Here is a 10,860-nt window from a genome sequence, read left to right on the forward strand (position 1 = left end):
TTGTAGTGAGGCAGACTGAAGATGGCGAATCTTATCTCCCTGAAGTTGCAGTGGAGTGGATTAAAATCACAGATCTTATCTCTCTGAAGTTGCAGAGAGCAGATCGCATCGGGTCTTATCTCCCTGAAGTTGTAGTGGAGCAGACCCAAGAAAGCGAGTCTTATCTCCCTGAAGTTGCAGTGGAGCATACTCAAGAAATCAAGTCTTATCCCCCTGAAATTGCAGTGGGGCAGACTAAATAAACAAATCTCATCTCTCTAAAGTTGTAGTGGAGTGGATTAGAATCTCTCTGAAATTACAGTAGAGCAAATCGCATCAAATTCATCTTTAAAGTTGCAGCAGATCAAGTTGAAGCTATAAGTCTTATCTCCCTAGAGTTGCAGTGGAGCAGATTAAAAATAGTAAATTTTGAAAAACTACAACGTGCAAATCCTATCTCCCTGGCATTGCAGTGGAGTAGGTTGAAGCACTAGTTCCTGTACCTCTGAAGATGCAGTAAGAAGGAATGAGGCTATTTGAAGAAGAAGAAGAGCGCTAAAGTCTAGCATGACCAGGCAAAATTGGTCATTTCTAAAGTCTTTACTCCGTTCTCGTTACACGATAATGAGCAAAGAGGGGCAGCTGTAATAGGCCAATTTAGCCTAGGCTCATAAAAAAATAATAAACCCAAAATAATAAAACAAAATCTAAAATTATATCATTTGGCCCGATCGGGATGGCCCATTACTTGAAAAGGTTGAAGGTCTATCTACAAGCTTGATGCATATGTAAACATAATTTTCAAGGATATGCAATCTTGGATATGATATGTAATCTTAGATATGATATGCAATCTTAGATATAATATGTAATCTTAGATATGATATGCAATCTTAGAAGATGTGATTTTGTAATCTTAGAGATTTAATTTGTAGATACCTTTTAATCTTAGCCGTTGATGTAATTAATCTGTACCGTTGGATTTGGGGAGGCTCAACTATAAATAGATGTCTCTCCCTTCATTGTAAAGGACGGAAGTGGGGAGTAATAATAATTCTTAAGAGTATTTACTCAAATTTCTCTCTCTCTTGCGTTCTTATTTTGTTGATTTGTGTATAATTTATTTATTGATTTGTATATTGTAGATTTCAAATCTCTTTTTCCCTTATTATTCATTTTCAAATTCATTATTTTCAAATTTGTTTACATTTTATTTGGCCTTATTTTTTTTATTTTATACTCTTTGTTTTAAATTCATTGGTCTTTGATCATTAATGCTATTTAATCCTCTATTTGTTATTTTAGTTTTTTTATTATTAAATTAATTATTTTAATATTATTAATTCTATTATGTGGCATCATTTATCTTGTATCATCATCATTATTATTATTATTATTATTTATTATTTATTTTTTTATTCATGCGCATGCATCGTTTTTATGTAATATATATATTGTTTTATATATAGTATACGTATGCTTATATATACTTTATACATATGTTTTTGTTTTTATTTTACTTCCCAACTTTACTTTTATATGCATATATATACTTTTATATTTAGTTTCAATTTTTTTTTACTTTTGTATATATGTACATGTATGTATATATTTTTCTAATGAAAATTTATATATATACGCACATGTTTATGTTTTTTATTTGCTTAAATACAAACTTATATTTTCAACACATATGTTATAATATATATATGTGTATATTTATATTTTTTTTTATTTTCATAAATGCATTATATATATTTTGTTATAAATTCTATAGTCCAAAATTTTATATGTAAACTCATGTGTATGTCTTTTATTCTTTATAATTTCATGTATATATTTTGTACCTTTTCTTCTCTTTATATTTTTTTGTTTATTTCCTTCATTTGCTTATTGATTTATGTTTTCATTTATATTTTGTTCATTTGATACTTTACATGTCGTTGTTTTTATGTACATTAATTTCGTTTATTTCTATACCATTGTTGTATTTATTATTGTATTTTACACTTAATGTAGCATTACATCATTTTTTTACTCGATTTTAAAATTTCCAAAATTGAGATAATACTCGTATTTAGGATTTTCAAGGAAATTGAGCACTAACGTATTGGGTTCCAATTTTCTTCGTTAAATCTAACAATCGAGAATTGCTCATTACTCAAAAAATAAAATGAAAAGCTTGTTGTCGAGAATTTAATATGTTGTATCCTAACGTATTGGATGTGACGTATTGATTTTTCGAGACAAAGATTTTTTATAACAAAGGAAATATTTCAAGTTTAGGATTTTGAGAAATTGTGCCCTAACGTATTGGGCTGCGATTTCTTTATAAATCTTAAATAAATGAATATTCTTTTAAATTTTATTACACGAGTATTTTGGACTAATTCATTTTTGAGGAATTAGAATGTTGTGCCCTAACGCATTGGGTGTGACATTTTCTTTCTCCGAAATGATAAGAATCTTAATAAGTAACGTTTTTTAAGTTTTTATTAAGAATCATATTTTTAAATTTTCGACATTAAGACACTAATTAATTAACTAGGTACGAATTTTGGGCGTTACGAGAGTGCTAATCCTTCCTCGTACGTAACCGACTCTCGGATCCATTTTTCTAAAACTCGTAGACCAAAGCTATTTTTTAGGTGATCCAATCACACCTCAATAAAAGATTGGTGGCGACTCCTAATTTTTATTTTTTTTTAAGTCGACAACTTGTTTTTATTATTTTTCCAAAATAGAAATGGTTTCGACACTTTTTTTATTATTGTCACAAAATTTTAAGTAATTTTACTTGTTGTGAGATGAATTTAACAACCTTTTATTATAAGCATAGATATAAATTTTAATTAAAAAAATTAAGAATTAAATAAAAAAATCCTCATATTATAGACTTTGTTATTTGAATTTAACACATTTTATTAACGCGGTATTTATGTTACTTTTTCGTCTAATTAGGTATTTATATTGTATATTTTAGTATCTAATGTTAACAATGTTAACTCTTTTGTATTTAGTTTTAATTTTAGGGTTAACTTAATAAAAAATAATTATTAATATTATTAGGTTTGACTTTTATTATTTTATTAATAAAAAAATTAATATTATTTGTTGTTAAATACTATCTGATTTTCGCAACACTTACTATTCCCTTTCTTTTAACTTACATTTTTACAAATAAATAAATAAAATTAAAACATATGATAATAAAATTTATATTAATATTTACTGTTGTATATTCATTAAAAATATAAGAAAATTGTAGAATTTTGATTTTTCAAGTTGAGTTGAAGGCATATAAATTAATATTTAATAAAAAACCGCATACGCCTTTTGCCATCTCTATGTAGAATATAGAAACACCTTTAATGCAATTTGAGTTTATTCATGATAAAGTTGATGTCTTAGAATCAAGTTTTATCATGCTTAAATCTCGTGTAGATTTTTAGTTCAATTTTATTCTAATTTAACTTTCACTATGTATAAACTTTATTTAAATTAGTTCCGATTTAATTGCTGGTGCTACCTAACACACTGATGGCATCGCCCCCAATGATGACCCATTATCGCCTTTAAAAAAAAATAAGTTTTTAGGTGTCTCACTGTGTTAGGCGGCACCAGTATATGTTTTTCAAAATACTTGTTAAAAATAGGAGTATACAAGGAGGAAAAAAAAGAAAAAAATATATTTTAAATAGGTGTTGCTGATGTGTCAGGCGGCACCAGTAAATTTTAAAAATAAAACATTTATTTTGGTGCCGCCGATATGGTGGAAATTTTTAGAAAAAAAAGCTAAAAAAACAATTGAAATAGAAAAAATTAAATTAAAAGGGGAAGCCCGTGACCAATGCTTGTTGCATTGGTGATTCTTGTTTTCTTGGCTTATCAGTACTACCATCAATGGATTGAAAAATTTAAAAAAGAAAAACTAAACACAAATAATCTTAAATGAAATGAGAGTGGGTAAGAAAGAGATATGATAAAAAGATAGAGGGAAAGTCAAAAATGGGAAAGGAAAAGAGAGTAAAAGATACGAAAAATAGATATATAAAAAGGAAATTTCCTCTCTCGTCCCTCTATCTTTCTCTCATATTTGTTTCTTTTCCATTATTATCTTGTCTAAGATTATTTGTATTTAGTTTTATTTTCTTGAGTTTTTCAATCTATTAATGGTGGTATTGGCAAGCCAAGAAAATAAGAACCACCTATGAAGCAAGCATCGTTCACAGATTTTTTGTTTTTATTTTTCTATTTCAACTATTTTTTTTCTAGCTTTTTTTTTGTTTCACTTGGATTTTCTCTAAAAATTTCCACCGGTGCCGCATGACACACCAGCGACACCCATTAAAATAATATTTTTTCTTCGTAGATACCCGTATTTTTAACAGGTATTTTGAAAAATATATATAAGTGCCGCCTGACATAGTGGCAATGCCTAAATTTATTTTAAAAAAGTGATGATTGGGTCATAATTGAGAAACGGTACCACCGGTGCGTCAGGTGGCACCGACAATCACTGTTGAGATCATGTTATTTACGTATATGACTTTTACCTTAAGTTATTTTCATAATTAATGAATTAAAAAGGGTTATTTTTTTTAAAAAAAGACAATTTTTTTTAATATTGATTTTAGTTATAATTATTTAAATGTATTAATTTTATAATTATAATTCTAGTTTCAAGAAAATCAAATTGAGCACGTTAATAACGTGGCAACCATGGCTTATCCATAAAATCTGGCAATGCATTGTAAGTTCACCATATGTTTCATATTGATCATCCTCTGACCCAATACGCGTTTGCCATCACACGCATTCTTTGACTAAAATTATATATTAATTTTTTAATATTACATAATTTTGAATTTTTATCAATTTTATTTATATATATTTAGAATTTTTTTAACCTTTTGAATATATTTTTAAAAGAATATCTTTTGTCACATTATCCTATAATTCCATGACATTACAACACGTGGGGCATATAATTTAATAATTATATAAAGGCATTAAGAAAATGCAAAAAAAAAAGTCCTATATTAATTTCGCACTCAATTGTGCCACTTCTGTTAATTAAAATAATTAATTACGTTTTTTCGTTAACATAATTCATTGTTAGTAATGTTGACTGTTAAAATAAATTGATGAATTAATCAAATTTTGACATGTGACAATTTCTAGTTTAATATAATATTTTCAATAAAAAATCATAAAAATTAATAAAATATAATAAAAATATATTGAATTTATTAAAATTGACACAAAATTATAAAAAAATTATAAAATATAATAAAAACTATATATTATAAAAATATAATAAATTCTAATAAATTTTTAAAATTAATAAAACAAATTTAAAATATATAAAATTTTACAAAAACGTAAAAGAAATTATTAAAAACTTATAAAAATTATTAAAAAATATATTTGAAATATTTTAATTCTATAAAAACTTAAAAAAACTAATAAACAATATAAAAAATATTAAAAATTATAAAAATCATTTAAACCCTTAAAATCATAATGAACACATGACCTCACGCTAATCGTTGGATAATGAAAATAGTTATCACATTGTTAGTATCATTTCCATGTTAAATAAAATGTTCTCGATATTCCACAGATAAAATGATAATTGTGGGATCCTCTCCTTTTATTGATATATATTTTTTAAATTTTTATCTCCAATTTTTTAATTAGAGTACAATAGTTTGGATTTGAAAATTGTTTGCTAAGTATTGTATGATATAAATTATTTTTAGTATAATTAGATATTGTCAAATCAAAATTTCATTATCTAACTATTAACGTATGTTAGAATGAAATATTTTGACCAAGATTTTCAGAACCAAACCAGTGGTCGAACCGTTTAGGTCACCGATTAGTCAGTTCGACTAGTCCATCCAATTCAATTAAATAAAACAAAAAAATAAAAATATTTAAAAAATAAAAAAATGGTTCAATCGCTTGATTCCCAGGTCAACCAATTTAATGGCTTTCTTTGGACCGGTACACTTGTTGATTTCAGACTAATTGGTTCAACTAACCTACTGATCCGATCCGGTTTAAGTTTTTATTTTTTTTATAATTTATTAGAATTTAAAAATATTTATAAGGTTTTATTATTTTATTATAAGTTTTATAAATTTATTTAAAAATAATTTTAATATTTAGAAAATTTCCTATTTTTATAACTTTTTTCTGATTTTTTAATATATTTATGAGAAAATATTAAATTAGACCAAAAGCTGCCATCTACACCATCTGATTCGTCCGTCAATTTATTTTAACGGTCAATTTAGTCAATGACAAAAATCGTTAATGGAGGGGCTTAATTGACTTTTTTTGTTAATGATAGGGACTTAACTGTATACAAATTTTTTATTGTTTGAGGGGGCTTATGGGGTCAAATTTTTTAACAAAATTAGTTAGCATAGTCTTAAATAGTTTCAATGGTACATGGGTTTTACTATCCTCCATTATTTTTAGATGGAGTAAACTATTCTAAGCCTTATTGTATATTTATTCCCTAAACAATTTTTTAAAGTTATGTTTCGATCCAGATTTTTAAAATTTTGAAAATTTTCACAACGTTAACATTAGTATTGGTGAATATTTCATGAAATTTAATAAGTTTAAAAATAATTATATTAAAAATAAATAATAAATAATATTATTATTTGACTCTGATTTCAAAGTCTCGAAAATCTGAGAATCATATGGAAGTGAAATTTGGAAATTTAAATTTGAAAACAAAAGCTAAAATTTTGAAAGTTAATAAACTATTTGGAGAAACTTCACTAAAGATAATTCTTGAGTTCTATTTTGAGTTGTATTGCGAGTCGTGTTTTTCATTGTCAAACTGAGTCTTTTATAGAGGGCTTTTACCTCTTTACAACGTTTTTCTTGGGAAATTTTATCCCTTACATTATTACAAAGATTACACAATTATTATTTTCAGTACTATTATTACAATTATAGAGAATTATTACAATTGCTCTGAATTACAAAACTTTTATAGGGAATCTCTATTGTATCTTCATCTTTTTTTTCTTTTGAGAGGATTTTTGTAGAGAATTGTTACTGTTCAAATTTGTTTTTTCTTTGCAGAGAATCTTTATTGTTTATCTCAGTCTTTTCTTTGCAGAAAACCACTCCTGTTCATCTCCCTCTTTTCTAACCTATTCAATTTCAATTAGAAACAATAGTTCTTTTTGACACAGGAGCAGATCAAAATTGTATAAGAGAAGGCATAATTCCAATAAAATACTATGACAAAACACTAAAATCTTTTAAAGCTATAAATGGTAAAAAGTTTAAAATGTTGGATCTAGTGCTCTAAGTGTAGTATATTTGTTTATAAATTTGTAATTTTTTCGAATAGATTGGTTAATAAAATAATTCATGAATTACATTAATTTACTTTGTATAATGTCCTCATGTGGTTTTTGCATGTAAAGCAAAATAGAAGCAAATATTGACACACTGGTTGTCTAATGCTTAAACTAGTATTATACGATATTATGTGGTCAGATCGTAATACGGAAATACAATTTATATTAGTAGATGAACCTAAACATGTCCTTAGTCTAATTGGAAATGAGTAAACTAATTGAAAGACTAATATGTCGTCTATCAACTCCAATTGGGTATGTAACAACCCAATAGTCACGGGTGTCGAAAAATACATTTTCGAGACTCCGTTTTGGTAAATTAGACTCGTAAATATAAGTTAGTTGTGTGATTAATCAGGTTTTAGTCAGGTGAATTTGCATAAATTATAGATTAAAGAAAATTTAAGGGACCAAAGAAGCAGTTATGCCATTGGCATTAAATGAGGCCACATAAAATTTAAAACATGTGAAAATTTATTATATATATTATAAAATAAACCTTAAATGTTAAGTAAATATATTATAATAAAATAAAATAAAAGGAAAAGAAAGAAAGGACAAACAAAACAGAAGGGAAAAAGAAAGAAAAAGGAAAGAAAAAGAGAAAGACCAAAGCTAGGGGTTTCAAAGTTTCAAGTTCAATTGGTTAGTCAATTTAGTTCATTTTCTTGTAATTTTTATGTTTTTGGAATCCTGGTGTTAAATACTACCCGACTCATGTCGAAATTTTAGAAATTATTGAGTTTTTAAGTGTTGTCTATGTTGAATAATTTTAGTATTAGAGATTAAATTGATAGATTTTTAAGTTAGAAATGAAAAAGGATTGAATTGTAGAATAAATTATAAATTTTGAGTAATAGGGACTAGATTGTAAAAAATTCAAAAATTAGGGATTTAATTGAAATTAGAGAGTTAAATTTAGTTTAAAGTAGAATTTGTATGAAAATATAAGATTAATTATGAATAAATAATGTTAGTCTCGGTTTAGGGACTAAATTGAAATTTAGGCAAATATTGAGAAAAAATTGAAATATTCAATATGAAATTGAATTGTGTTGTATTGATGATTTTTAATTGTTTTAATTCCGTAGCTGACGTCGTACCGAAAACCTTGACTAAATAGGGAAAAGATAAAGTCGACGAGGAATAGCTCGGAATTTCCAGTTTGTATTTCTATAATCCAAACTTAGTTATTATGTAGCACCCCCTACCCGTATCCGTTGTCAGAATAGGGCACGAGGCATTACCGGAGTTTACTGAACATTTTCAATAATTCTGAATAATTTATTATTCATATTCTGAAAATAATCATAACGTCCCTCTATTGGGCTCTCGAAGCCCAAAACATTTATTAGGAACCTACTGGGATTAAATCGGAATCATAGGGAATTTTTGGCAGAATCCTAAATATATATATATAGATTTTAATTTTTTTATTTCTGAATTAGGTGCAGGGTTCATACGGGCGTATCACATAACAAATCTTTTCATAAGAAATTGCATAACTGAAACCTTTCTACTCTTTCATAAGCTCAATTATATTTTCATCTAAGCATTTACCATTCCAATGCACCTTATAATTAAACATATTATCATTCAACAGTAATTTGGCACTTGCCTAAATTTCAAGCAACAACATTGGTTAGCGTACTTTAATATTGACAAACTTATTTTCTTGCCATGTCTCACTTAAATTTATTACTCGTCTTAATACACATAATTTTCCTTGTATCAACGTATCAAAGATAGTCTCATATTTACATGTCATGATACATATCCTTTTCTTGTTGTTTCTTCTTAAATATAAATTATTCAATTCATTATGACAATATTTCATGTACCATAATTTTTTTATAAGTTCAATGTATCTTTATTCCAGTAGCAGTTCATAATCTTGAATATGCATAATTATCAGGCAAGTTTCACATACATGTATTTTCCATGTCATATTTTAGTATATCAAATAATTATCATTTCTATGTATTTCAAGTTTAATTTCATGATGTTATGTACTTATCATTTTCTATTTTTATCCCGTTGAATTTCTCGGAATTTCGATGGATTTTCAAGGGTACACTTTAGTGTACAAATTCGGATCCGTCAATTCATATTCATGTGCGCACATTTTTCAATTCAGAGAGCACACTCCCACGAACCTCATTTCTTACAGCGGGATTACCAGTCCAGGCTAAATCCCCTGCAAGAGAGCACACTCCCGCGAACCTCATTTCTTACAGCGGGATTATCAGTCTAGGCTAAATCCCCTGTAATTAAACTCATAAAGTATTGTCAGGATTATTAGTCCAGGCTAAATCCCCTGCAACGACAATTACTCTAATGAGCTTGGATTTGAATTACCAATTCAGACTAAATTCAGACCGTAATTCGGATTACCTGTCCGAGTTAAATCTATTTTCCACATATTCTTCGGGAGGGCTATATCAAGATCACCCGTCCGGGCTAGAGCTTTTTCACACATATTCTTCGGGAGGGCTATATCAGGATAGGATCACCCGTCCGGGCTAGATCCTTTTTACCGTCAATTCCTTTTCAAAGATCCATCGAATTTTCCTTCCATTCAACCAAGATTTTTTTTTCTTTTTATCAAATATATCAATGTTTCATCAATAACATACATTTCAAGCATATAAGAATATAATTCAAGTTACATGAACTTATTGGGTTAAATTGCAGAAATATCAAAATTAAGGGACATTTTGATAATTTTCCATTTTTCTCGAATTTCCACCCAAATCTTGATCTAAATTAATAATTCATTCAATTTATTAATTTAAATGATAAAATAATTCATTTCATGCAATTTGGTCATTTTTGACATTTTTACAAAATTACCCTTAAAATTTTACTTTTATTCAATTTAGTCCTTGAATCTAAAACATGTAAATTAGCTATTTTAAAATAAACTCATATTATCTAAATATTCACATATATTATTTTTCCTCCTCCTCCACTCCATTCCACATCCTTGATACATATATTACCACTATTTACTTGTTTATTCATAACAAGCCGTTCACTTGAGTTATAGTCACTAAATTAATTATATCTTAAGCTACAGAACTCTGAATTGAGATCCGTAAATTTTATCTAAACTAGAATCACATATATTCTTACCATAAAATTTTCATAATTTTTTGGTTTATTAGATAAGTGCATTTTATTCTTTAAAGTCATCCTTGTTCTGCTATCTGACAGTCTTGACCCTTCTTCACTAAAAATTAATTATCTCCTTATACAGGATTTGAATGATGTTCTCATTTGTTCCTTTTTAAAATAGACTTATTAAGGATTCTAATAATATAAATTATAAGTCATAATAATTTTTGTACAATTTTTAATGATTTTCCAAATTCAGAACAGGGGAACCCAAATTCATTCTGACCTTGTATCACAAAATTTATTATATCTCATAATTTACAATTCCATTGATTTCACCGTTTCTTCTATGAGAAACTAGACTCAA

The sequence above is a fragment of the Gossypium hirsutum genome, chromosome D13, assembly GCF_007990345.1.
Source record: "Gossypium hirsutum isolate 1008001.06 chromosome D13, Gossypium_hirsutum_v2.1, whole genome shotgun sequence".
NCBI classification, from domain to species: domain Eukaryota; kingdom Viridiplantae; phylum Streptophyta; class Magnoliopsida; order Malvales; family Malvaceae; genus Gossypium; species Gossypium hirsutum.